Source organism: Passer domesticus, chromosome 5, assembly GCF_036417665.1.
Source record: "Passer domesticus isolate bPasDom1 chromosome 5, bPasDom1.hap1, whole genome shotgun sequence".
Lineage (NCBI taxonomy): Eukaryota > Metazoa > Chordata > Aves > Passeriformes > Passeridae > Passer > Passer domesticus.
Genome location: NC_087478.1, coordinates 17,062,275 through 17,089,928, shown reverse-complemented (window position 1 = coordinate 17,089,928; position 27,654 = coordinate 17,062,275). Strand labels below are relative to the sequence as shown.

The 27,654-nt window shown below is 36.4% G+C and overlaps 2 long non-coding RNA genes across 8 annotated transcripts in view; one reads left to right on the top strand and one right to left on the bottom strand.

Moving 5' to 3' along the window:
* The window catches only part of LOC135301755 (uncharacterized), a 9,715-nt gene extending 4,070 nt beyond the window's left edge, over positions 1–5,645 (bottom strand). Inside the window, exons 1-3 of one of the 3 annotated variants that reach the window (XR_010363487.1) lie at positions 5,598–5,645; positions 2,820–3,492; positions 433–538 (exon numbers count right to left, since the gene is read on the bottom strand). This is a non-coding gene — a long non-coding RNA (uncharacterized LOC135301755). The other 2 variants (XR_010363485.1, XR_010363486.1) reach the window with 2 other exon arrangements.
* Positions 2,984–27,654, top strand: LOC135301756 (uncharacterized). 5 transcript variants are annotated; one of them, XR_010363490.1, is made up of 5 exons: positions 2,984–3,199; positions 4,121–4,164; positions 18,086–18,242; positions 24,465–24,906; positions 25,429–27,654. It is a non-coding gene; the product is annotated as an uncharacterized LOC135301756 (long non-coding RNA). The 5 variants fall into 5 exon arrangements; XR_010363488.1 differs by having other exon boundaries at positions 2,985–3,194; positions 24,465–24,723; XR_010363491.1 differs by lacking the exon at positions 4,121–4,164 and having other exon boundaries at positions 2,985–3,194.

Here is a 27,654-nt window from a genome sequence, read left to right as displayed (position 1 = left end):
CATAGCACTGTTTTCCCTTCCTGAAAGGTTACAGCATTTCATGCATCTCATTTCTTCCTCCTCCACCCTGTAATCCTTTGTAGGCACATATATGCCCCTTTTCTCACAGATATTCCCTCTGGCATGGATTATTTCCTTTGCCTTTAATCCTCACAGGCTGAGATGCTGCACTTAACAGTCTTACACAAGTTTGTGTAGAAAGCCTCTGTTTAGTTGATGTGGGTCACATGGCTGCCAGGCTAGTTGGACAGAATTCAGGCTGGATAAAAACTGTATTGTAAAACAGGGAAAAGTGACTCAATTCACATTTTCATAGCAAATGAGGATTAAAGCCATTTCATTTATAAATGATGTAATTGTGTGAGACTCAGAACTATACATTCAGGGTCAAACAAAAAAATCCCATATACACACAAATTTATAAACACCTACTTCTTGCTAATAGACATAAGTTATTACTACCTCCAGCTCACACTCACACAGCACCCCTTGTAGCTGCTTAATCCTTTGATTGTCCTCTTGCTCTTGGAGACATGGTCTGTCTCAATAAAACAACCAGAGATTATTTAAAAAAATATATTAAAAACTAAAAAAGGAACACTTTAAGAAAGGAAAAAAAATTACTATTGAGAGAGAAAGCAAATTTTAGAAGTCATAACTGGCTATATCATAACTGCCTATGCCTCATTGTATTCAAAGACATGCTGAATTCATTAAAAATAGACAGCAGATATTGAGTCATCACAAAAAAACCTGGTTGTAATTTATGAACCCTATTTCTTAACATATACAAACTTTTTTTCTAAATCACACTTTACAAGAAAATTGTAATTGTAACAAGGCACTCCTGTGTATGAATTATGAAGTATTATTTCATTCCTTATTGCACCAATGGCACTTGTCTTTAACTGCATGCCAGGCAAAAATGGCATTCCATTATTCACATCTCACAGTGCCATCTTACTTATCCCAGTGTCTTTTGGTTCACATATTTTCCTGCATTCTCAGCATTTCACAGGCCACTCTGAATATAAAGGAGCAATGTAATGCAAGTACTCAAAGCTCCCCTCGGAAGAGTATTTTAGACCTCATCCTGCAAATGTTTTGCTGGGTTGTTTTTTTTTCCCCATACTTAAACTTACAAGAGTTGAAAGATTGAAAGTTTATGAACCATTTTACAGTTTGTCCACTAGCTGCTTTCATTGTACAAGACCATTTTACTGGTTTTTGATTTTTTTTCTTTTTGTGTGGGTTTTGTCTGTTTGTGTGTTTTTGAATCACAATGTCCTGGCCTGTTGGGACAGTATAGAGTGCTTGTGAGGCTTTTCTATCAGAATGTGCAGATGATGTGCAGGTGATAGAACTAACCTCACTCTGGAAGCCTGGTCTGAGGAATACCACCAGACCCTGAGCAGTGACATGCATCAGAAAGATTTGTCATATTCTGAAGTTTAAATATAAGGCATTGCATTTAAATTTGGAGAACTCATGTGAGTTCTCCAGATCATTTGTGGAGCAAATACAATTTATTTAACTGGTAAAACCTTGCAGATCTACAGGAACAGAAGCAATAGCTATACAGATATAAGTGGTAACAAAATGTGTGGCATGGAAACTGATTAAGAATTGGTAAATCTAAAGAGTTTTTAAAGTTGTCAGTATTCATTTAACACAATTTCAAAGAGACTTGGAGCTAAGCAGTTCATTATGTTATTTTTTGAAACAGAGTAGAACTTATTACATCTTTGCCCAGTTCTTTCCAGGTATATGTAGTTCTTTTTTAATTACTTAGACTTTTTCTCTGCTTGAAAGTTGTGTTAGAAAATATCTATTGAATTCGTGGTTTTGATCTATTTCTGTGTAGTTCAGGATACACAGTACTGCTGTATGTAGAGCACAGTTTTATTTAGCTAAAAACAACATAAAAATAAACTGCAAAGTTACTTCAGAAATAACTTTTTAACATTAAAATAATATCCTGGGAGATCTGTTGAATAGAGTCAGAAGCAAGATAACACTTGGCTAAGAAATGAAATTGAAAGGCTTGTTAAGGCAAACCTATGTGTTGGAACTTGGTTTGAAAGAATTACAAAACCAAGAATAGTCAGACAAAAATATATATGTTTGACTAACCCAAGGATCACGTAGCTGAGCAGCTGGGACATGGATAGACAATATTGTTTATCTTATGAACATAGAAAGAAATATTCCAAGTAAATCATAGAGATTGGTTTGTCTTTCACACTTTAGCAATCCACAGAAGAAAACAAAATACAGCAGCAAGAGACTAATACTATGTCCTGATTCTTTACATCAGGAATATTTTACTTTATATGGGATAGACCAAAACTTCTGTATGTAAAGCTCTCTTTTTTAACCACCGACAAGTTTTAGCTCATAAAAAAATAGTTACTTGGATAGATGTGACATGCTATTTAAAAAAAAAATATTTAAACCGTTATTTTAAAATTTGTTTCACTTCATATTTTATTCTGTATTTAAAAATAAATGAATTATAATATGATTAAGATTATTGCATCCAATATTTAAAAAATAATTAAACAAAAGGGATAATGAAGATCCAAATTAATTTCTGTGTCTGTTATATTTTAAAACCAATGAATTATGGCAACAAATGCCAAATCCTCTGTGCATTGATGGTTGTCCACTCTGCTCAGGACTTCCTGTCATGAAGAGTAGTTCATAGAGAAACTTAGCATGTTAGTCTTTGCCTAATACAGGAGTCTCTGCATTTTACAATGAAACATGCACAAATGTTAGCGTCTGAGAATGATGAAGCTGAGTTTTGCTAACAATACCTAAGAATGTTATTTACTTTGGTGGCTTAAGATCTCTCAGTTACTCATATAGCCAATGAACAAGATATTTTCAAATTATGCCTTTATGCAAACAGCATATGAACAGAGATCCAAAGTCCCCAGACTCCAGCACTGATCGTCTGCTGATGGTGGTTGCAACAGAATCCATGAAACACAATCATGGAACCATAGAATCATAGGTTTGGTTGGAAGGGACCTTAGAAACCATCTAATTCTAAACCGCTGCCATGGGCAGGGATGTTTTTCATTAGAACAAGTTGCTTGTAGCCTGGTTCAATCTGGCCCTGAACACTTCCACGGAAGGGACATCCACAACTTCTCTGAGTCTTCTGCTGGTGTCTCATCACTGTCATAGTAAAGTATTTCCTCCTAATATAGAATCTAAAATTACCCTCTTTCAGTTTGAAGCCATTCTACCTTGTCGTATCACTACATGCTGTTGTAAAATGGCCCTCTCTATCTCCCATATAGGCACTTTAGGTGCTGGAAGGCTGTTCTCAGCTCTCCCCAGAGCCTTCTCTTCTCTGGGCTGAATAGCCACAACTTTCTCAGCCTGTCTTTCTAGGGGAGGTGCTCCAGCCTTCTGATCTTAGTGCTCTTCTCTGGACTCACTCTAACAGATCCACATCCTTTACTTGTTTGGTGTTCTGATCTGGAACAATTAAGAAACAAGCTCTTTATTTTCCATGCTAGGCACATGGAAACTGTTTACTAAAGTTTAATATCCATCATAATCTGGGAATAAATCTTCAGTAATAAGTAGACTAGAATTTTTAATGAACTATTATGTTATTTTTCTACAAAAACTATAACAATGTTTTTGTAGAAAACAAAACATTTTTTGCTTTCTTTAGTGTTAACAAAGTGTTAACACTAAAGCTTTTCATAGAATCTATTTCCCAGTATTGATAGGCTGCTTTCTCAGCTGAAAATCTTAGTGAGAGACATCTGTTCCATATTACTCAGAAATACAGTAGCATAATAATGTAATCAATAATGAGTAGCTTACACATAATATGTGGGAAATTACATGACTAATTTTCCTTATTCAATAGTCCATTGAATTTGTTACCTCTGATTTGGAAAATTCATGCTCAGGATTATGGCTGGGACTGGAGACCAGTCTTGTCTGTTTCCATTTTACTGTTATAACCAACCACAGAGTGTGATATCTGTAGTCTCTGCACTTCTTACATGCTTGTCTTTGTATTTAGTGTGATAAGAGTTTGGGTGTTTAGAGAAATTGAAAATATTTTTTGAAAAATTCCATTTTTTTCTAGATATGAATTCTGAAGTACATGAGAGAGAAAATGTAGCAGAACAGGTAATTAATCCTACCAGTCTCTCTGACAGTAATTTCCATGAAGGAAGAAGATAGCTCTGAAGATGTTGCTATGCAACTGCTTTCAAATGTATATAAATCTGTTAGTTGTTGTTGTTTATTTTTGCAGTCAGTATTCTCCAAAGGTAAAAGTAAAAAAATCTAGGCCTGGAACTGAGAAGTCTAGCCCACTGCTACCATTTGACATTATACATATCAATTTGACATTTGATATTATGTAGGTGCTCTTTGAAGCTTAGCAAGCTCCATGTTGAAATGGTTTCTCCAGTCAGAAACTGCAGCCACACCGTGGCATTGACTTCTATGACCTTTGAGTATAAAGCACAGTGAATTTGAATTAATTTCACCACAGATTCCTTTTCCCAAAGTGTATTTAGGCAGGCTCATTCAGTGTCCCCAAGCAACTCATTCAAATGCCCTTTATCACTGAAAAGAAACACTTTATATTTTGGGTTTTTTACTTAAAGGGCCTCCTCTGTCTCAGCCTGACCTGCCTATCAAGTACAATAATACCCTTGAACTGTCCCTCACCCTGTTTCAGCCCATCTCTTTTCTTAATTTCCACAGCACAGTTGTATTGCCTGCGAACTCCCATTACTGTTCTTGGCTGAGATCTGCAGTTTCTCAGACACTGCAGGGAGAGGCATTGAAGAGTGTAATACCAGATTTAGTGTCACTTAACTACTTGGAAAATTAAAGTATTGCTTTATTACTGCTTCTACTGCCAACCCAGGGTGCACCAGGAAGGTGGTGGAAGTTTTGGCTCATGGGTGGAAGGAGTTTTGGCTGCTGGGACTCAGGACCAGCTGAGATCTGGTGCTGATGAGGGTGGCATCTTCCTGCTGTGACCCTGGGACATGCTCCTGGACACATGAGGACAGCCAGTGAGGACACTTCCAGCTGAGACTCTTGCCTGCTGCCCTATAGCCATGGGCCTGGCCTGGTCTCTGCCTGTCCCACCCCAGATTCTCCTTCTGCCCTGGGTGTGGTGGGCCCTGGCTGCTTGGCCCTGCCCTGAGGCCCCTGGAGCGGTGGCTCCCAGGCCCTGGCCTGGCCCTGGTCTTCCTGAACAGCAGGCATTGCCTGAGGGTCACAGAACAGCTGGGGGTGGTGGAGGCCAGGGAAGGTCACCACATCCAACCCTCTTGCTGTGGCAGGACATCCTGGAGCAGGCTGCCCAGGGCTCTGTGCAGCTGGGGCTTGAGGGTTTTAATACCTCCAAAGCTGCAGGTGGCACCAGCTCTCCTCGGCTGCCCTTGCTGTGTGGTTTACACCTGGAAGTATTCAAACACCTTATATTCCCAGCATGTGTCTGGGTGCTGAATATGAAATTTAGACTTTTAACTGAATCAAATCTGAGGATTTAATTGTAAGAAGTCTAGCCTCCTCACTGCTGTTTCTCCAGAATTTCTTACATTTCAGACGTCTACTTGCTGTGACTTCTGCCTGCCTGTTATTCCTCATGGTCCAGAATATTTTGCTTGCCTGGAAGCCAATAATCTCATTCCCCAGAGGTATCATTTTGACCCCATCTTAACCTTTTAATCTTAAATGTTTCGCTTCCATGGGGTGACGACACCAACACAGATTTTTGAAGAAAATAATCATTGTGTTTTTTATATTTAAGAAATTGTTTTTATGGGCAAGAAACAGAAATCTTTAAAGCACATCTGTTGGATCAGTCCTTTCAGAACATACAGTGAGAAAACAAACTGTACTAACCCTAGCATGGATGGGTTAAGTTGCTGCAGAGCTACCAAGATGCTTCTATATATTTAGAGCACATAAATAAATAATAAAATCTCTAAAATCTGTATTCTACAGATTTTTAAGTGTTCTTTACTTTTCAGACTTACATTTTAAAATTTCACTTTAAAACTCTTGTGTCCTCTTCTGGATCTCTTCTCTTTCTGTAATATAATGCATTATTATTAATTCTGTAATCATATACATATATATATATAGAGATATGTATACATATATATTTTTTCCCCTTTCTTATTTCTAATTATGAAATTATGAACTTTTCAGGACAAGGTTCTTGAGCCTGCCTGAGATAATAATAGCTAGCACAGAAGTCTGTCAGAAAGACTTGCATGGTTAAGGGAGGTAACTGTGAAAGCTGATCATGTGGGAAGGACTTTCCTAGAATGTCTTAGCTCTTATGCTGTTGATCCCTTGGTGGTGACTGTGAGTACCTTAAACTAGTAAATTAAATAACATTACTGGTTGCCATCATTTAGTCTTTTTCTCTTTATTTCTCCATAAAGAAATGTTATGACTATGGGACAGTATCTTGGTATTTCTTTCAGTTTATATGTTCACAGGGAATTTTTTATGGATGCAAGATTAAGTGGATTTTTTATTAAAAGAAGTAAAATCACAAAAATTCACCTGGTACTTGTGTCAGAGAATTTTGATGCTATCAGTAGCTTTTGAGCATGCTCTTATCTGCACCTGAGGGACTCTGATAGAATTTTTTTCTGCAACAATGGACTTAGTTTTTTTTTTTTTTTTTCCTGTGTTCCTCATTAGAAAGACTACTGATTACAGATTTCATGACAGGGCATTAGTGATCTTTTAGATTACTTTTAGCTAGAAATCGTTTAGATTACTGAGGCACTTTGTAAACCAGACATTTTTCCATAAGAAAACAGTGAATAGAGTGGTAAGGCACAATTTTTACTGTAGTTTTGGTAACTAGAAAATACATTGTACAGATAAAAGTGTTTTGACTGATCCTAGTAGTAATCTCTCTGGAGAAGTGTATTCACAGATGTTGATTGTTGCTATAGAAGAACTTCATTTTGTTAGGAAAGCCATTGAATAGACTAATTGCGGAGTAAACTGTCAAACCGAAAGACTGCCTCGTGGCTAGGAAAATCTGCAAAGTTGTTTTATCTGTTAAGTAGTTAAAGATGTTCAATGAAGTTAGACAATAAGCAATTAGTGAAGCTGTGAAGTGTATGGTCCTTGTACTAAAATGCACATTGTCTTCCCACTTTTGGCATCTTTGTTAGCTGAACAAAACAAAACAAGAGCAATCCCACAAAAATACCTAAGCCTCCTCCCCACAAAAAAAACCCACCCAAAAAAATGCAAACCCAAACCCAAATCTCTTAGTGAGAATAGTAGGAAATACATATCTTAATACTAGCCCTTTTGCTCTCCAGTACAGTTCTGGTTGTTGTAGACAGTCTTCCATCCACATAAAAATGTAACACTTTTTTCTTACCTTTATTTTCACTTTTCATAAACATTGATCTCATATGTCACTATAACAAGTGAAAAACGAGTTTAAATGAACCTTTTTCAGGTATTTAAAAAATAAACTCTTAGAAGAGAAGAAGCTATAGAGCCTGAGCAGGTCCCATGTGGCCTAAAGCACCAAACATAGCTCTCTGATCTTCAGCGCTCTGCAAAAATTTTAAGTAACAGAGCATCTGTTTCTTGTCTTTCTTACCCTCTCAATCCTCACCCAAAAGCAGCCCAAACCCTCAAGTGTATAGCTTAAGGCTGAGATTATTCTTATCATGTGCGCTGCAGCCATAGGAAAGGAACAGACTTTATCACTAAAGTGAGCTTGGAGATAGCACTTATGTTTTTGACATCTTCCAGTAAAGTCAATGAGAAAATTTTCCTCTATCTGCAGAAGAGGATCTATTTACTTTGAATATTCTCACAGGTTTTCAAGATGCGAACAGGTAGGTGAACAAGATTTTTTGCATTATTGTATCCTGTCTGTTCTTCCCGTGGAAGTAATTTCTACTATAAAGAATATCTTCATGTGTTACAAAACATTCACCTGTTTCTTATCAGCAAAACATGAAAGTACTTGTTTGCCATTTTAGCAACTTCAGGAAATACCAAATAGAAAGTTTGCTTCAAATTACTGGATAATGGCTCATCCTGGGAGCAATCCAAGGTGTAGTCTTTGAGTCTTTTAATTCTTTCTTGACAAGTTGCTATAATAACTTACTTTTATCACCAATATCAAGATATTCAGAGTATAATAGATTATAGGTAATTATTAAATTTTCAAATTACGCTCAATATTCCTATCCTTTTTTTGCTGTGCAGCTGTGTCAGGTGGTTATTCTATCTTTTCTATTAGGGAAGTTATACTTAAGAAAATAATTGGCTTATATGATAGCAAGTTACTGTTTCCTGAGCCAGGAGGCTTCTTGCTATCCTGTGTTCCTCTGATTCTTATATTCTGGTCCAAAAAGACATTTCTCTATCTGACTAGAGGATTGGAGTCTGTTCCTCAACCAAGGTCTGCAAGAAGCTCCATATCTTAAAGTTATCCCTGAGATATTGCTTAATTCTGTATAAAGTCACAGAGCACTAAAACTGTGAATGTCCTCTGCTCCCTCAAAGGATACTAGGGCTTGTAAGACATAGATTTATATGTAACACCTTTGGAATATTACACTGTGCAGAACATAACAGCATCAGTTTTTCCTGTGAGTGAAACTGCTGACAAAGTCTCAGAGAAGTAAATTTCTTCCTCCAGCCTCCATAAACTCCTGCCTTTGATGTCTTTTCTGAACTGCTTACATTGACTTCAATTGCAAATCCAGCTCATTATGCCCTTTGAGCTATTCACTTCAACAGAGCCTTTTGATTAACCAGAATCTAAGATTGTGACTCTCCCTGGTGTTCCCTAATTCATGGTAAGCATTAAGAACAAGTTGCTGCTGTAAATGACAGTGGATCAGACAAAGCTTTTATATACATCAGTTACCTACTACTGCAGGCCTTGTTTGAAATTCCTAGTGCTTCACAACATTCTACCATGCAGCCTTGTGTCACACTGTAAAGGGAGTATCAGGATGACTACACAGATGTTCCTGCAACCCCTACAAAACCCAGGCCTTTACCACAGAGACCACCATCCTCCTTAATGGATTCTATGCATGATAAATACAGACTTAATGATGAATATCTAAAATCACTCAGGGTGATAAGGCTATTTTTCATCCTCTGCTTGTTGTAAAGGGAGAAAATTGAGAGACATATGCCTGTAAACTACAGAGGGAAAACTGCTAATTTCCTGTGTGTGCAGAATATTTTCATGGTTTATTTGCTTTTATAAATATTTGTTAGCACCTGAGCGTCTTTGAAGGGTTGGACATTGACAGTAATTCCAAATAGATAAGCCTATTTACAATAGGGATGGTGAATGTTGTTCTATTTTTCTATCATACTGTGTTATACTTACCTTGGAAGAATTTGGTCATCTAAACCTTATTATAACATATGAGAAAAGCTTGAAAATTTGAAAATTCTATTCTGTTGCAAATGCTGAAATTTTTTATTGTGATAGTAAGTAATTGATTAAATACTTATACTAGTAATTGGATTAGAAATTGAAATATTTGTATTGTATAAGAACAATATTACTTCAATTTATTTAATTTGAGGAGTGTGATGTAAATAATGGACTATGTAAAAATATTGGATAATATTATGCTGTTACAAAAAGTGTCATATTTTATTTCATTATATTACATTGACTTGACATATGCTACTTCTGTTATTTCTTGTACCTTTAAAAATTACTCAGGTAGAGACCTTCAATTCCATCAAATCATCATTTTCTAAGATGATGCAGCAAAACCTTCTCTAGCAACAGTAAAATAAATGTGAGGACTGTTAGGTTAATGAGCCTCACCTCCTTTCTCTTTATCCAGGCAATACACTTTTACAACAGCTGAGGATCTGTCCTAATGTTCCTCTTCATCCTCTTGTCAGTCAGTGCTTTTCCTTTTATCATGATGTTGGGAAAGTTAGGTCGAACATCTCAGCTTTACATTTTGGTTTTGGTCACTCTGATCTCTGTCACAGTGAATTGCTTAGTCACAAGCCAGCTGCTGAGAAAACTGTCTGGCACTCTCACAGGTCTTTCTTTGATGCCTGACATTTCCAGTTCCCCAGAGGAACGCAGTTGTCATGAGAGGTCATGATCAGGGGGACTGGGAGCATCTATTAGTTTGCCAAGGCCAGTTGCATGCTGGCCTTTAAAGAGAAGGACTGAGACGTGGAGCCTCAAATTGTATTCAGCTGAGGGCCAGCAGTGAGAGCAGGGACACGAGTGATGCGCTTTTGATGGCTGGGTCTGCCAAGCACCTACAGGTTGTTGCATTCTACAAAACCTGAATATCTGGAAAGAGAAGGTGAATTTAAAATAAAGACCTGAAACATCTGTTTGTATTCTAGTGATCTAGTTGTACTGCCAGGGTGCCCTTGAGAGGTGAAGCTCTGGGAAGGGGAGCAGGGACCACGGGGGTGGCTCATACAGGGTGTTTAGTCAGAGGCTTCATCACGCAGGGCCTGTCCCAGCCAGTCAGGAGCAGGAAACACGTGGGACACCGGGGCAACCCCAGCCTTGGGAATGAGGCATGGCCTGAGGTACAAGTGGGACATGGGCCCATGGGCTGGCCAGGGCAGGGCTGTGGGGACTGGCCCTGCTGCAGCATTTCTGGGCAGGGAGAGATTCCAGGGGGCTGGAATGTGGTTCTGGAGCATGGGGTAGGATGGGGGAACCATGAGCAGAACTGGAGAAGGACAATCAGGACTCCTGGTGGCCTCCAGATGCTAAGAGTACAGCACCACTGTGATCTGTTACTGCAGGTAACTCTCTTATTAATTGTACATCTTTACCAGATGTACAATTGGAGGAGAAAATGAAGCTTTAAATCAAACTTTTTCTTTTTCCTGTAAACTGACCTGAGTGAATTTGACAAATATTGGTGATAATAAAAATAAAGATTTTTTAGTACCATCTAGATGTCCTTAAGAGAGATACCCAAATATTCTAAACAAAGTCCAAGTTTGGTCTTGAACCAAAGACTTCCATGCATTCTCCTCTGAATTTTAATTGAAACACAAATTAAGACAATGCATGAGACAGCTACAAACTGCCCATCAGGCCCTGAGAATCAGCTGTGATTCAAAGATCATCCTCTGGATCTCACTGCTTCCAAAAAGTAGGTGGTAGTTTAGCAAAATAAGGGTACCTAGGATGTACAGAAGATGTCAACAAAGACATACAGAACTGGAATTTTTGTGTTCTTTTTTTTCTAGTATTTTTATTAAAATATGAGGGACTGTATCAGAGAGCATTTAATGCAATCTCTTTATGTGATAAAAAACAAAAATAAGATTTCCAAGAAACCAGCCTAAACTGGTTTCTAACTTCAGTTGATGGTAACTATAGACAAAGTCATGTTCAGTGTAAGTTAGCCTTCCTGTACTTATTTCATGCAAGAGTAATTGGGCTTCATGCAGAGTGAGACCAGGGAATCTGGCAGGATTCCCTTCACAAAGCTACTGCCCAAGAGATAGGCTTTTACTTGTTTGATACAGAATAGCTGTTGTCTCTGTGAAAACAGATACGTGTTATATTCTTGTACAAGTAGGAGTTCTGGAAACTCATTTAAAGTTGTCCCTGTGGTTTAAAAAGGAAATATTGATCTATTTTAAACTTTCAAAATTAAGTTGACTTTAATAGCAGTGATTTTAGTGTCACATGGAAAAAAATTACTTTGAACAAGCTTTGAATACCTCTTTGTTGTCAATAATTTATGATTCATAACTGAAATATACTTCTATATTTAATGCTCAGAATAAATATGGGATCTCTAACAAGAAAAAAGAACAAATTTGAGGAGTGAATGGTACACACTGTTAATATGATACAAAGAACTTGGACCCTTGGGAACTATTTTTCAACCCTAAAAATACCAACAAGGTGGTGTGATCTAAGAGTGGTAAAAGCAAAATAAATCTAAGAGCTTGAAACTGACTTTCTATTCTGAAGAATATAAATTGCTGCAGCTTCTTGTTGAGAAAGAGCCTCAAGATTAGAACAGAGAAAATTAAATTATGTTCCTGTTCCTTTGGCTACTGGGAGGATTGTGTTTTAGAGATGGTTTTAAAGGTACATGGTCACTCTTAAAGGTCAGTACCTCACTTAATATAGTTTATTCATAAATGAACTGTCCTGGAATCACTCAGCCAGAACTAAAGAAATAAACTGATTTCGTTGCCTGCTAAATAATTGCTTATTCCTGAGAAACATTTAGGAATATAAATAGTATGTAGATGATGTTGTCACTATACAGGCTGATAAGAACTTCATATTAAATTCCAAAGTCCAACTGAGGATGTAGCTAAGACATGCAGCAGTTCCATATCTGAAGCGGCACTGTTTTAAATTAGGTGAGATTTGCCACAAATAGCACTATAATGAAACAAAGATAATTTACTCTGTTCTGGCTAGACTGAATTTCCTGTCTACAAAGATGTAGCTCTTTGCAATGTTAAAAGCCTTAAACATCTTTTATTAATATTGCTTTAGGTAGAATCTCTATATAATATGTAGGCATGTGTTCTGACCAAGTAAATATCTGAGCAAAGATAAGGGGGATGAGATGGTAATAAAATGCATAAGGTTCTTAAAAGGAGGGTTGCTGAATAGCATTGAATTTATATTAAGCATTTAGGCAATAAAACATTTATACCCAGGTTTCAGGCCTGTAAGAAATGACAGTTTTCATAGCTGTTGCACTGACAGTGGTTGATCCAAAATACACAGTTTATTTTATCCTGATACAAAATATATTTTGTTTTTTACAAGTCTTGCTGAATTTATTAAGAGATTTTTTTTCTTTTCTGTCAAGTTCTTATAGTCTGAATTTCCCTGAGAGAAGACAGAGAGGAATATGTTAAAATTACCAAATAAAGTGCAGAGGTGGAAAATATTAATTAAGTGTTAGAGAACTGACATATCATAAAATTAGTACGAAAAATGAGCAATACAAAAGGAAGCACTGTACAGCATGAAGTAATCTGAATGCTTTGAACAGAGATCAGTGCCAGAAAGTTTTAACTCCTAATAATAATGTAAGGAAGATTTAGAAAAAATGGAATCTGAAACTGGAAACCACAGAAATTTATTCTGTCTGTTATGCTATTACATGTTGAAAACTGTGCTAATTCTGGTTTGGAAGACTGGTTTGCTACTGAGAAGTGTGGTGTTTTAATTTAAAAGCTGATTTTTCTGGGAAGCATCAACCAACAACTGCAACTCCTTCCTCTTCACTGCCTCAAAGGAAAGGGCCTTTCCATGCCAAAATGCAGGGACAGGCATGGTTGCTGAGCCTTATATGAGAAAGGAAGAAAAGAAAGGTCATTGCAAAAAAAGAGCTTTTTCAAGGCCTCTCCCAGGCATCCTCTGGGATTGTGATTGCAGTCACACAGAGACTCGCTGAAATCACAGGTGTTTTTCTACAAGTCCAAATCTGTTTCTACTTAAAACAGTTTCCAAAACCATGTTTTATGTGAGAAGCACAGCTTAGGCATCTCTGTAGCACATCTTAGGGTATGAGCTTTGTAATGAACTAGGAAAGAGCACAATCAAACAATCTAAAGAGTTTTAGTGTCTGTGTGTCAGAAAATGTCTTTATATTGTTCTTTACATTGCTGCCACATGTGATGCTTATTTAATAGGAGATATAAGACATAATCAAAGATAAGCATAGGATGTGTTTTGCAGATGTCTCATTTTGTTGATTGCTGAGGAGGGTTCTTGGGTAAGGCAGCTACTTCAGCCACTCTGGAAGAGCAATTACCTTGAGCTGGAGTCATTCAAATGGGGCTGTAGTGCTAGATCACATAAGCAGTTTAGGAACAACAAGAAAAATTGCTGTGTCTGGAACAGACTAAATGACCCTTCAGCCCAGAATCATGTCTTTGATAGGAGCCATCTCTAGAAAAATATGATAAGAAAAGGCTTCATATAGAGTGGTACTTCCCTTGATAAATGTCCTTGCTTTGGAGAAACTAGTAGTGCAAGTATTTTCTGAGGTGAAAGCTGTTGCTGCATCTTTTGAATAACAGTCCTCAGCACACTTTTCATCCGTGATTTGTGTTACTGTCTTTGCAAGCATTTATACTTTTGACATGCACAGCACCTCATGACAATGCGTTCCACATGTTTATGACCTGTGTGCAGAAGTTTGCTTCCTTTGTTAATTTCAAGCCTTCAGCTTATTTAACAGGAGGGTATAAAGCATAACCACAGCTCAATATTGCAGAGACACAGGGCCATAATGGAACCACCTAAATACAACTGAGTAAATAAAAGGTAGAAACTTAGAATATGATGAAGTGATTCTTGTCATTATAAGTCATCTCTTCTAAATTAATATCCCTAAGGAAAACAGGATCCAAAAATAAATGGAAGCATGTTAAACACAAATGTACACCAGGTCAAATATCTTCCTTGAGTGACCCCATTGACCTCCCACTTTAGCTAACAGAAAGATGTCTTAACAGGCATCCCAGAACTCTAAAATTCCTGTCATTACTGATGCTGTCCAGCCTTATTTGTAGTTGTAGTAATAGAAAAATTTAAGAGAGTTCTCTGCAGCTCTAGGGGTAATTGAGCTCTTTTCATTAGCTTATGCTAATTAATCACAGTAGGTTTGTGGCAGAGTACATAAGTGTTCCCTGTCATGTACTTGAGTGTGAACTCTGAGACTGTCTGAACATGTGCACTAGGACTCTGAGCTGTTAAACCTTAAGACTTTTTTTCTTGTAAGAAGTAAAAAGGGTGCAGCAACAGCTCCTTCAGGTGATAAATCATGGCAGCTTGGGCATTCTTCTGAAAACTGGAGGTTTACTGATTCAAGAATGTTTGGTTTCCTTTTTTTTTTAACTTAGAGAAAGGTATATTTTCAAAAGCTGGTGTTAAGCTTTTAGAACATGGTGGGTGTCTTTATGTATGAATAAAAAAGACATCTTCTTTCTATTATTGCAGAAATAAGTGAGCTCCCTCTCCAGTCTGCTGCTGAGAATCTTGTTTCCTTTAGAGATTTCTTTCACAAAAATTGTTTGCTTGAGCTGTGAGCCGGAGTTAATAGTTACTGTGTATTGATATTTTAAGCACCTGGTTTTCAAAGCTGTAAAAGGAACTGCATCACAATCAAGCTGCTGCATTTTCCAGGGATTGACAGAATGACATTTCTCACACCTTAGCCCTAAGCTTTTAAACTTGAATGTTCTAACTTTCTAATGTTGACAAAAGCAAGTAACAAAGCAAATCTTGCAAGAGAAGCACTAAGTTACACGTTCCTTCGTGTCTGCTCACTCAGAATCTTCACGCACTCAATGATCTTTGGCTTTGTATCTTTCAGTTGTGGGGGCAGCATAGTGGAGGGTCTTTCCTGTCAGCATTAGTAAAGAATAAAAGAATACATAGTTAAGTTTGAATATTTATCACAGCTGTGGTAATTTTGAAAGTATAGCCTTATTTATTAAAATAGGTGTTTACATGTATTTTAATAGAAATATCTTTGTCTTTCATTTCATTAATTACCCCAGGCATTATTTACCTTCAGGAAAAAATGAGGTAGAAGTACAAGTTTTTGAATTTTATTGCGTTTCATATAAAGGCAAGTTATGGGGTCACCTCTATGAAAGGAGAAGGAAGGAAGGGAGAAAATCTTTAAGAGAGTTTGCAAAGAAACGCTCTTTCCTCTTCTCTCCAATCTTGGATTGCTGTTTAATCCCTAAACACCTTGCATGTACCATAATGGTTATTATACATTTAAGTGTAAATTACAACATTAATAAACTTAAAACTAAGGGGTTCTCCTGTTTAAAAACAATGTGATTTTCCTGTCACGTGCTAGGTACATCTAACATACTGTCTGTGACATCTGAATATAGAGAGAGATTAGAAGAAAGGTTCCCTTTCTCTTTCTTCTAACAATTACCAAAAGAATCTGAAACCTTAGTTGTTTTTTTTAATACACTTTTTATAAGTATTGTTGCTATCACTGTTTGTTTTTCCTTATCTCATTTCAATTTTTCTAGTAAATTTTTATCTCAACCCATAACCTCTGCCTTTGTTCCTTTCTCACCTGAGGGGGTGGGCGAAAAGAAACACCTGCTTGTAAAAAACCAGCTGCAATTTCCAGCTGGTTTTAAACCACGACAATTTAAAACTTTTTTTTTTCTACTTTTTCTTTTAAATAAAATTCTGTAGGAAAATATTAGTGTTGTGTTAACTAAAAAAGAAAAAACCAATATGACTGCCAAAAGTCTAAGCCCCTTGTTTGAACAGGGTAATGAGAAGGTCTATTTTAATTATCCACTATTAATTATCAATTGTAGAATACATTTCATCTGCAAAGCATGCTGTATTATGAGACCTGGTGTTTAGAAACTTGTACTAGTTAAATTCAAATTCTTAATAAGGAACCTTTTAATAATAAGGATAACTAACCAGTGGTAGAAATTAGAAATGTAGTATATTCTCAGCCTTTAAATCAACACTAGAAGGCACTTAGAGATTCATTATGTTTTATACAGAAATTATAAGATTGGTATAGAAATTGGTGCGTAAAATTTCTTCTGTAAAAGAAATTAGAATAAATTATAATATTTTCCTTTTGTTTTAATATAAATAATCTAAAAATAATAAGGTGTTTGTATAACCTCAATTCTTAATTATAGTACTCAGCATGAGTTGCTGAGATCAGTAAGGCCAAGTCAGATTAGGATTTAATAAAATGCAAGTTAGAGCACTGCTTTCAGATTTTAGGATTCTACTGTATCATTTTTAAGGTCAATGACTAAAAATATTTTGACATAGTAAGGATATTATTAATTGAAACTTAATGAGTAACATCCTTGCCTATTAATTTGCACCTATGTATTTAAATTTATTTTAAATTTTCCATGTTTCCATCACCACAACATATACATATATTTGAAAAACAGTAATTATTGGTTTAGTGAGTATGACTGCTTTAAGGACTTAACAAAGTCAATTTAACAGATGTTCCAAATCTAGGATCTGTTCTTGTGAGCTATCAGCTGAAGGAAAATGGGAACCAGCAGCATAGGGGTATAGCATAGTCACAGCATAGACAACAACTTCAAATACATGACACAGAGACGCTGAGTAGCTCTTTGCAAAGAATGTTTTCTACTTTCAGAGAGAACAAGAGAATTCTTGACTTTTTCCAGACTTGACTCTGAACATCTTTGGTGACTTTGTAACAAGTAGCACTGTGAATCTTTTAAGAAGCGTTTCCAAATCATTGCATTTACCTGTTATTAAGTCACAGGAGCAGATAGGATATATGAACATAACAGGCCAGGTTTGATTATGATGAAGTCTATATGTGTGTGAAACTTATTTAAAGTGAGTAAGTCCTTGAGGTGCCCCCCTTTTTCTTCCTTTTCAGGTGTACTTAAACTGGGTGCAGCTTACCCAACGTCCAGCTCTGAGTAGACAGGGAAAACCTGACTTTCAGACTCCTCTTCATGGCAATGTAGATGCAGCTAGTGTGTTTGAAAGGAATGGGTGCAACAGAGAGATGACCACAGCCTACAGTCCAGAAACTGGACTGTTGAACAGTAAAGCAAAAAGAGTATGATTGTTGAAAAGTTCCTGAATGAATTGGAGAAATTGTTTCAGTTTAAGTCCTGAAACAAAACTTGTCTTTGGATTTCTCCAGACATAATGATGTTCTGCACACCATGTTCATGACTTTGCACAGGAACAGTGTGATTCCACCATGCTTCACTGTGGACAAAGAACAGTTCATTTACTGAATATAAATTCTCCTTTTTGCTTGAAAAATATCCGTGGCTATTTCACATTTTTTGTTCCAGTTTAAAATATGTGTACAAACTTAATTAGACCCAAGAAAAGTGAATGAAATTAAAGTGAGATTTCTATTTTCATCAGTTAGACTTGATCAGTTCATTTACTAGAAAGTTAATATGGATGATTTGAATCACTTAATAATCTGACCAGTGATCTGAAGGAAAGATTCTGGATGTAAATGGTAAATTAAAAAAAATTCTTTTTTAATGCCAGGGTATTTCCTTATGGCTGAGAAACTCTGGGTGCAAATGAAGAAGAAGGAAGCTTTATGTGCATTGCAAGCCAAGCAAGTGAAAGTCCTTGTCTGTTTATCCATTTGCTAATCACCTCCTGCCCCTGTTGATCTACAAACATCCATGCATGAATACAGGTATATATAAAAAGTGGGACAAAGATGCACTGCAGAGTGAGTTTATGGTCAAGACACTTTTGATCTTGACTATTTCTCATGAGAGATTTGTATTTTCCAGCTTTTGTTAAGAAAGACAAAGCAATGTAATACTACATTGATCAGAGATCTATTGCCAATAAAATGACATTAATAGCTAAATGAATTTTGCTGCTTTTTAAATTAGATCATTCAAGAATGTAAGGATGCAAATTTGTCAAATATTTAGCTTAAATATACTTAAAATTGATAATGAATTCTCCTTCCTTTTTCTTAGCACTTCATGATGCTTCTTATTGCCAGCTAAACATGTAGTCCATACTCAGAAATTTGTTGACTTGTTAGTTAAAATTCTCCTGCTACTGTATCTTTTGATAGGGAGGACACTATTCAACAACATCTGAAGTTCCCTCATGTTAAGGAGATAATTCTACCCAATCTATTCACTTCAGTTCCCTCCCTCAATAAAAAATGACAATATCCTTATACATAATGGTTGAGAATAGAAATTGAAATAATCACTTATAAATTTATCCACAGCTGACAGCTTTATTAATCTCTGTAACAGTTGTCATTTGATAAAGAACAACATATGATAAAAATTCTGCAAATTACTTAATTAGGCATTCTGCAGCAAAAGCTCTGCTATTATAACAACCAGTAATCAGGTAGTAGACCAAAAACAATAACATTTGTCTTGGAAGAGAAAAGCTCTTTGAGAATCTTTCTCATTTATGATGATTTAGCTACAATCAAGGAAAGAATAATATTCATAGTCAATGGCAATATTCTGGCATGTAGCTATTACTGCTAACAGATGAAGAAAAATTCTTGTGTTTGTCAGGAAATTCCTCTTCCAAAAATACCCTGCAGCACATTTGTTACAACATACACATAAATATATCCCAGAACCTGAAAGCAGTCTTCATCAGGAGAGCAGAACTTGGAGGAAAGAGATCAACAAGACTTTCTTCTTTCCCCTGTCTTTTGAAGGAGAAACTTAACTAATTTCAATAGAGATATCCAGTGGAAAGCCTTTAATGCAATTCCTTCCAAACATTAATAATACCTGAATCAGTGATGTATTTTGTAATGGGGATGTTTTTTATGAGGTCATTGTTTGGCATCTTATTATGACCTAGTTGCCAAATGTTAGGACAAAATAGGGCTTTTGTCCTTTGAGAAACTGTGACTAAAAATGTTTATTTTCTTCGGTTGACAGTAATTGGAGCCTAGGCTAAGTAGTTAACACGGCAAACACCTGATGTTATGTGTGATACCTCCAGAAAGTATTGTGCCTCTGAGTTTGCTGGTGGTATATACAGTTTTATCTCATTATCAGAGAGTCACAGATACTATAGTCCTTAATTTAATAATTAAATACTGTGGAAATTAAATCACTATGAAGTTTTGAAACTTCCATAAATCTCCTTTTTTTATGTTGACTCTTTAATCTTGCCTTTGTTTGTGTAAATGGCATCTGCTTTTCTTATTAAACTACCTTTATCTCAAACAGTGAGCTTTTAAATCTTATTTTTCCCTGTCCTCTTGAGGAAGGGGAGGTGAGAGACAGAGAGACTGAGATTTCTTGGAGACAGCCAAAGTGAATCCATCACTAAATCAAAGAGAGCAGTGGATGTTTTCTGTCTGGCCTTCAGTCAGGACTTTGGGACTGTCTTCCATAAGCTCTTCATAGAGAAGCTGTTCATGTGTGGGCTGCAGGAGCAGACAGCGAGGTAGATTGAAAACTTGCTTGGCCCTGAGGGTGGAGATGAGCATCACAAAATCTAGATGCAGGACAGTGAGCAGTGGTGCTCCCCAGGGATCAACACGAAGCCCAGTCCAGTTTAATGTCTTAATTATTTACCTGTGGGGGCTGCATACCCTTAGCAAGTTTACCGATGGCGCTAAACTGGGAAAAGTGGCTGATTCACCAGAGAATTGTGCTGCCATGGAAAAAAGACCTCAATAGACTGGAGAAATGGGCTGACAGTAATGGCATGAAATTCAGCAAGGGAAAGTGCAAAATCCTTCATCTGGGGTGTAACAAACACATGCACCAATATGTGTTGATGACTAGAAACTGGAAACATCTTGGTAAAGAAAGACCTGTGGCTCCTTGTGGACATGTGGTTGAACATGAGCCAGAAGTGAACCCTCCTGCAAAGAAAGATAGTGGTTTCCTGAGCTGCATGAGGAGAAATATTACCAGTAGGCCATGGGAAATGATTCTGCTCTTTTATTCAGAGCTGGTGAGGCCACACCCAGAGTATTGTGTCCAGTTCTGGGATCCCCAGTATAAGAAAGATACTGACATACTGGAGATAGTCCAGTATATCTGGACTATCTTTGTATGCCACAAAGATGATGATAGGACTGGACTATCTCTCCTGTGAAAATGGCTGAGAGAGATGGGACAGTTTTATTTAGAGAAGAGAAGGCTCAGGGGGTTCCTATTTGTGTATTTCTGCTGGGAGGGTGTAAAGAAAGGAGAGACAATCTCTTGTCAGGGGTGTCCAGTGATAAGATCAGAGGCCATGAACTCCAACTATTCTATTCTGAAACACAAGAGGTTCAGAGGTTCCGTCTGAACATCAGGAAACACTTTTTCTCTATAAGTATGCTTGTTTGTGAGCTGCTTGTTTGACTTCAACATGTGGTCAAATACTTTCTTTCCCCATGTGTGTAATTAAAGCACTATATAACAATGGCTAGAGATGCACTTAATTGTTTGTGTATATAAATTTAAAAAGTCAAAATGGTTAATTATTTAATGAATATCTGAGTCTGGTTGATATTTCATTAGTGTTTCTCGTGAAAAGTCCTTGTGTTTGGTTCTGTCTTTGTTCTCATTGATCTCATTAGATTCCTTTAAGCAGAAGACAAACTGAACTGCTTGAATATTGGGATTAATATGATAGATATGCTTTATGTTCTTGTCTTGGTTTGAAATGACTGGTGTCTGCTTAAGGAGGGTAGGAGCCTCCCCTGAAATGGAAAATATAAACCCCTCCCTCTGAATTATTATAATTTTGAAATTAAAAGGCTCTCAGGCAAAGATATATGAATAGGAATAACAGTTCTTTATTAGGAAAACTAAAAATAAAAATGCAATAGCACAAACAAAAAAGCCCCAAAACACTGACAGAGTCAGAATACAACCTGACACCCTGTGGGTCAGGGTGTTGATAGCAGTCTGATTAAATGGTGGCTGCAGTCCTCCTGGAGTGACAGGCGTGGTTCTGTTGAAGCAGTGATCCTACAGAAGGGTGTATTTTCCTCTGGAGGTCCAGTGGTGGTGTAAGTAGGTCTGGACTTCCCCTGGGAGTCAGAGGGGAAGAAAGTTGCTCTTCTGGGAATCCAGTGGGAAAAGGCTGCCTGTAGTGTTCCAAATCTCAGATTATATCCAGGTAGGAGTGCTTGGCTCCTCTCCCTGGTGGAGCATCTCCCAGTGGGATGATGTAATTTTATCAGTCATGTAGTGAGACTCAATGACCCATTAACAGAAGAGATCTCCTGGAGGGAGGATGGGTTGTGGAAGAGATAAAGAAAATTGCCCCACCTGGTTTTAATAAGTGGTCCAATTAACAGAGGATAACTGCCTCATCCTTAACAGAGGGTAATTGAATACACACCCAGCTAGACCTGAGACAGTTCTTTAACATAATTTTCAGACATAATGCAATTCTTCATTCTGCTTGAAATAGTTTGTTCAGTTTTGCAATCTGATAATGCTACAAAAGAACTGCTAAGACATGAAACTGAAAAGATACAGTTAAAAGATTTTTTTTTCTCTAACACACAAAAAGGTTTTAATTTTGTGTAATATTCATGACAAATAGTATGTGTTGATAGCCTGGTATTCTATATTGAATTGTATTGATGTTTATGTGTTCATTTCCTTAATTGTAATGCTGTGAATATTTCAGTTTTTGTTTTTAATTTTGGCTAGAGTTTTTGGCAGTTTCCTCTATGCCACAATACAGTAAATTGGGATATTCAACAGTAGATTACTTTTTGAATGTATGCAGACTTTTTAAAAAAAAGATTTTCTTCTTTCTAAGATACATTGTGTTCCTCTGTTTGCTGTAACTTTCTTCTCTAAAAATGTCAATGATAAACATAACTCTTTGGTTTTAAGTGCTAATCTGGGGATAATATTAAAGCTTGTGATAACAATCTACATTCAAGTTTTTTTTTTTTTTTATTATTATTATTTTTTTTCCCCCCAGGGCTCACAGAGTATTCTCTGTTTATTCTGTGAAAAACCCAGATTTTATTCCAGACAGAAAATTATATTAATATCCCATACAAGTATTGAACAGCAGATCATTTATATTATTTTTACAATAATAAATTGAGTATTTTCACTTTTCCAACTTAGGCTTCTAAATACATGTACAGACATGAGTAATACCTTAGAGTTAGAAATGAATACAAGAAAAATAGGTTATTTATCTACTTATCATCTTCTTTTGAATTTCTCTGGACATAATTTTGTAGATCTACTTCTACTTATTTTTTTAGATTTTTTTGGAACTGGAAAATCCCGTGATAGTCTCTCATAATAGTCAAGACTCAATTTGCTGTTTCTTAAAAGATGAACTCTGCTTTGAAGATCTTCTGTGACTTAATGATTTTTAAGTTCTTCTGTCAACTGTTGACACTTCATTTAGGAATTATGCCAGAGAAGCAACCCCTACCATAATTCTACAGACCTTGTATTTTCATTCAACCATGTATTTTCATTCAGCTACACAGCTGTGCAAAATCTTTAGCAATCTGAGAAATCTCTGTGTCTTCTCTATTGCTGTAACTTTTTCTGAGTCCAAGATAATGAAATGTTATGAGTAGAAAGACTGGGGAGGATTTTTGTTGGTTTTGGGTGTTCTTTTGGTGCATGAGAACAGCCTCTGGCAACATTAAATATAATAAAAAAAATAACATCTAAGCAGAAACAAAATATCAAAATAGTTTTTTCATATTTTTGTACAGTAAAATGAGTAAAAATGACATTAGTTAAGCCTGCAAATGTGATCTTTAGTAACAATTACATTACAGTGCAAAACATAAGTATAATTTAGAAACAAATGAGAAGACCAAGATGTCATATAAGATTATCTCTTATTTTCATTTTTTTTGAAAATTCTATCTCTCCAAAGTTCTCTTTTTAAATACTTAATCTGAGAAAGTGTGTACCCAAAGTAGTTCTTATCCAATACAGCACAGAGAAAATGAAGAAAATGAGAAAAGTAAAATAAACTAAATGTTCCTTTAGATAGAGTTTGTTATTTTTTATGCAGTTAAAATGTATTTAGATATGAATTTCCAAAGGCTACTATTATTGTAGTACATTGGTAATGTTTTGGAGCCAAAATGGGTAATTCTTTTTTTTTTTTTTTGTTTGATTGTTTCTAAGTCTGTTTCCACACTTGTTTGTGCATTTTTTCTCTGATATAACTGTGCACCTCTATTTCAAGCTTAGTTTAGTTAAAATCTGAAATATATTGGATGATTGATTGGCTTGCTGGACTTAAGTCTACCCTGAAAATTGGCATGACCTGACCTTGTAATGTTCTATCTCTCTGCCCTGTCATAGTAATTTGAATGAGACCCATATTTTAATAGCCATTTATAGTGTTCCCAAATGCCAAACCTCGTCAGCTTGGCTATGGCCTTTACAATTATGGGTGGAATTGCTTCCTTATGCCAAGGAATGGCTTTTACACTATGCTATAACCTGATATAGATTTTGCTGTATTTCCTTGCTTTTTAGAGCAAGAATGAGAAAACACATATCACATCAATTATAACTTTATTCTTCTTCTATCCTTACCTCCTCCCACTTACACTTTATGGCTTGATTGTTAGGCTGTTGGTGTCAGGGCTTGTAGCAATGTTAGGTGTTCCAGTTTCTGCTTCTCCGTTTCTTGAGCACAGCACTAACATGGAGATTCTGTTTCTTCAGTGTCTTTCAGAAAGGTTTTTTACCAGAATGGTTAGCAAGCTGGGGAGGAAGCCACCCATGTCCTTTGCTTTTGGAGATATTAGAGAAGTCATTGAACATAAATTTTAATTCTGGTTCCTTCCTATCAAGAAATTCTACCAAGAATTTCAGTTATAAGAAGGATGAAAAGAATAATACTGCCTCTACAAAGTACTTGTTCTACTAATATATCCTCTTTCCCGTGTTTTTTTTTCTAGATGTATCCATTTTGCTGGCCTCTGTGAGAAGAGGCTTAGGCTGCCTCCCCTTGCCGGACACATCCAATTCCACCTGTCTTCAATGAACCCAAAGCAGGGCACAGCTGAGCTTATCAGCAACGATAGTGGTGCCTCTGGGAAAATGTATTTAAGCAAAGGCAGAAAACACCACATGGGCAGAGGAAACAAAAACAGAGGGAGCACAAAAGTCAAAGGAGGAGGCAGTACTCCATGAGAGGATAGGTTTTCCTTCTTGCCTGTGGGTGAACTGCACCAGAGAATGTTTATTCTTATACTTAGTCCTGCTATCTTTTCAATGAGAAAATACCAACATGAGCCAACCTGAAGTATTTTACTACTCATATATGTTTAACAAACATGATTGAAAAGCATGAGAAAGAACAGGAATTTTATGGGATCTGAAAGTAAAATATTGTAAAAAGTGAGTAGTGAAAAGTCTGACAACTCCCAGTGCTCAGAGCAACAAAAATAATGGAGTGAAATGGTAGTTCTTGTTGTCATGCGATCATTATCAGCTCTCTGGGTGCTGTGTGAAGCTCCAGGAAGCTGGATCCCCTTCTGAAAATTCCAGACATGCTGGGGCAGTGTCCACGCAACAGATACTGTTTGTATTGGGTGAATTAGTTAATCAGCAGGAGATGCCTTGTAGACAGAGTCAACTCAGAAGAAACTCAACTATCAGGTTTTCTGAAGAAAACTTTCTTTAAATTCTCCCACTATTGTGTTAGAATTATTGTGTCTTTGTGCTAGTGGCCTTCTAGGTGTCCATATAATGTGTCCTCTGACTTGTGAACTTAATCTTGGAAATAAGGCTGATTATGCATATTTATATCAGTTCTGAGTTAGAATAAGTAAATCTTCTGCTGAAATAATGCATACATTTCAGTATTTCCTATTTCCCCACTCTGCCATGGTATTTACTACACTGTTTATTTCTCTCCAGGTCACATTAGAATGAAATGTGCTGTCGTCAGAAGCCATGAAGTGCATCATAAAATGCCACATGCTGGCCCTACCAGTAACAGATGCAACTCCAGGACTTGAGCAAGGTGTCCTTGCTCAGACCAGAGTTGGTGCCTTGAAATATTAAGAAAAATTGTCTCATAAAAATTATATCAGAAGGGAAAACAGTAACTCATAATAAAATTCCAAATTGAAATCCACTTAAAAGGGTCCCAGTAAGCCTCTCTATAATACCTCTGGACCCAATTTCTTGAAAAATTCAAGAAATATAGATGTAGATAACCAAACAGATACTAGATTTTGGTTTCTACAGTAAAACTGTTTTCAGCTTGGGGAAATATATGTAAGCAAATATGTGAAAGTAAAGACTTCAAAACAGACAGGAGTGAGCTATTGAAAGTATAAGGCTATTACTAAATTTCAGGCTATGATTACAGTTGTGCATGTAGGAATTACAATAAGCTACTGGTAGTAAAAGAAAAAAAAAAGAAATAAATAATGCAATTTAATTGGAATAGTTTATTATCTCATGGAATTATATTAGCTAAAAATGTGTAAGTATTTTAAAGAACTTATCATTGCTTCCAAAATATTTAAGAAAATACCAGAAGCTGCAAAGTTTTTACTGCAGCGATCCCGTGGGTGATGATGACAGAAGCCCTCTTTTCAAGGGCTGTGACTTTCATGTGTGCCAAACCAAATTTACTTCAGTTAACATAAAATTAAATTAAAGCAGATAATAAACTATGTGCAGAAGTGGATCTTGATGATGGACTGTGATTGCTGACTTACAAACCAAGGCTCAAAATTTTATTGTAGCTGTAATTCTCCAGGAAGAATGTTTAGTCTATTAACCTGCATGTGTGAAGTGCAAATTCTTCAGCAGAAGTCCTCTGCTAACACTTCACAATCGTACATAGGTTTTCAAGTTGTAAGGAAGAGATTATTCTTGAAAATGTTCGCATGGGCCTTTTTGGCAAGAGTCAGGAGTAGGAAAGGAGCTGAAATGTGGTAGTCACAATTCATTTAATCACAAGACAAGTTTCTGATGTAATGTAATCCAATAAAATGTGGTATGACTCCACTGCTGTCAATTAAGGAGTTAGTGTGAAGGTTCCACAAGAACATGGGGAAATACTTGTATTTATAAACTGAATTAAATATGATAATGAGAACATCCCCTCTGAGTCTAACAATATGATTTGTTGATTGATATCCAAGAACAAACTTTATAGAAACATGCACAAAAGGATTTCTACATAGAAATCAGCAGTATTTTATGAAGAAGGATTCTGTCACAGATCACATTTTTTACTCCTACTGTATAAAAATGGACACTCTGGACAAGATAATGAATGAATGATTAAAGACACTACTAAAGTAGCAAAGTACAATCATATTTTAACAGTACTTTTCTTGACCTCTTAGATGTACAAAAAAGTTTTATTAATAGAAAAATTGAGTTTATTACCAGAAATGTTAACATTTTAGAGGGATGCCATCAATTGCTTTATAATCAACCATCAAGTGTTTGTCTTGACATTTCTATAAATTGTTCTGTTAATACAAAAGTTTGCATTAGAAAAATACAATTAGAACACAGTTTTTAAAAGCATGAAATTTAAGTCCATCAGAAAAGTAATAAAACTGTTAACACTGTATTGCAGTTTTTAATTGTACAATCCATTGTATAATTTGTTAAATTGTAAGAGAAATATACGGGCTATGATTACAATATCAAATTTGATTAAAGTAAGAAGTTCATATTATGCAACCCAAACCTAGTAAGTTAAAAAAATATATACATTTTATGTGTCCTAGTTCCAGCGGATTTATATAATATTTGCCTGGATTTCCTTTCTTTCTTACCTGTTATGATGGAGGAGTGAGTCAGAGACAGAGACAACACACACCCCAGAATTCTCATGCAACAGCAGTGTATTTTATTCTTCCTACCTCCTTAAACAGGAGGATTTGAATCTCCTGGTCCAGACAACTCATTGGTCTGGCTTAAGCACTGCCCAGCCCTGGCCAGTGAGATGTCTGCAGCTTAGGGTGGAACATAATTGTGTGAAGTCCCTGTGTGTATTGAAATCTACCCCATCATAGCTTAACCCAGGGGCTGGTTTATGGAACCAGGCTGGGTTATTTATAATCAAATTATTTGCCTAGTACAAGCTAGCTGTAACACACCTTCATCCATTTG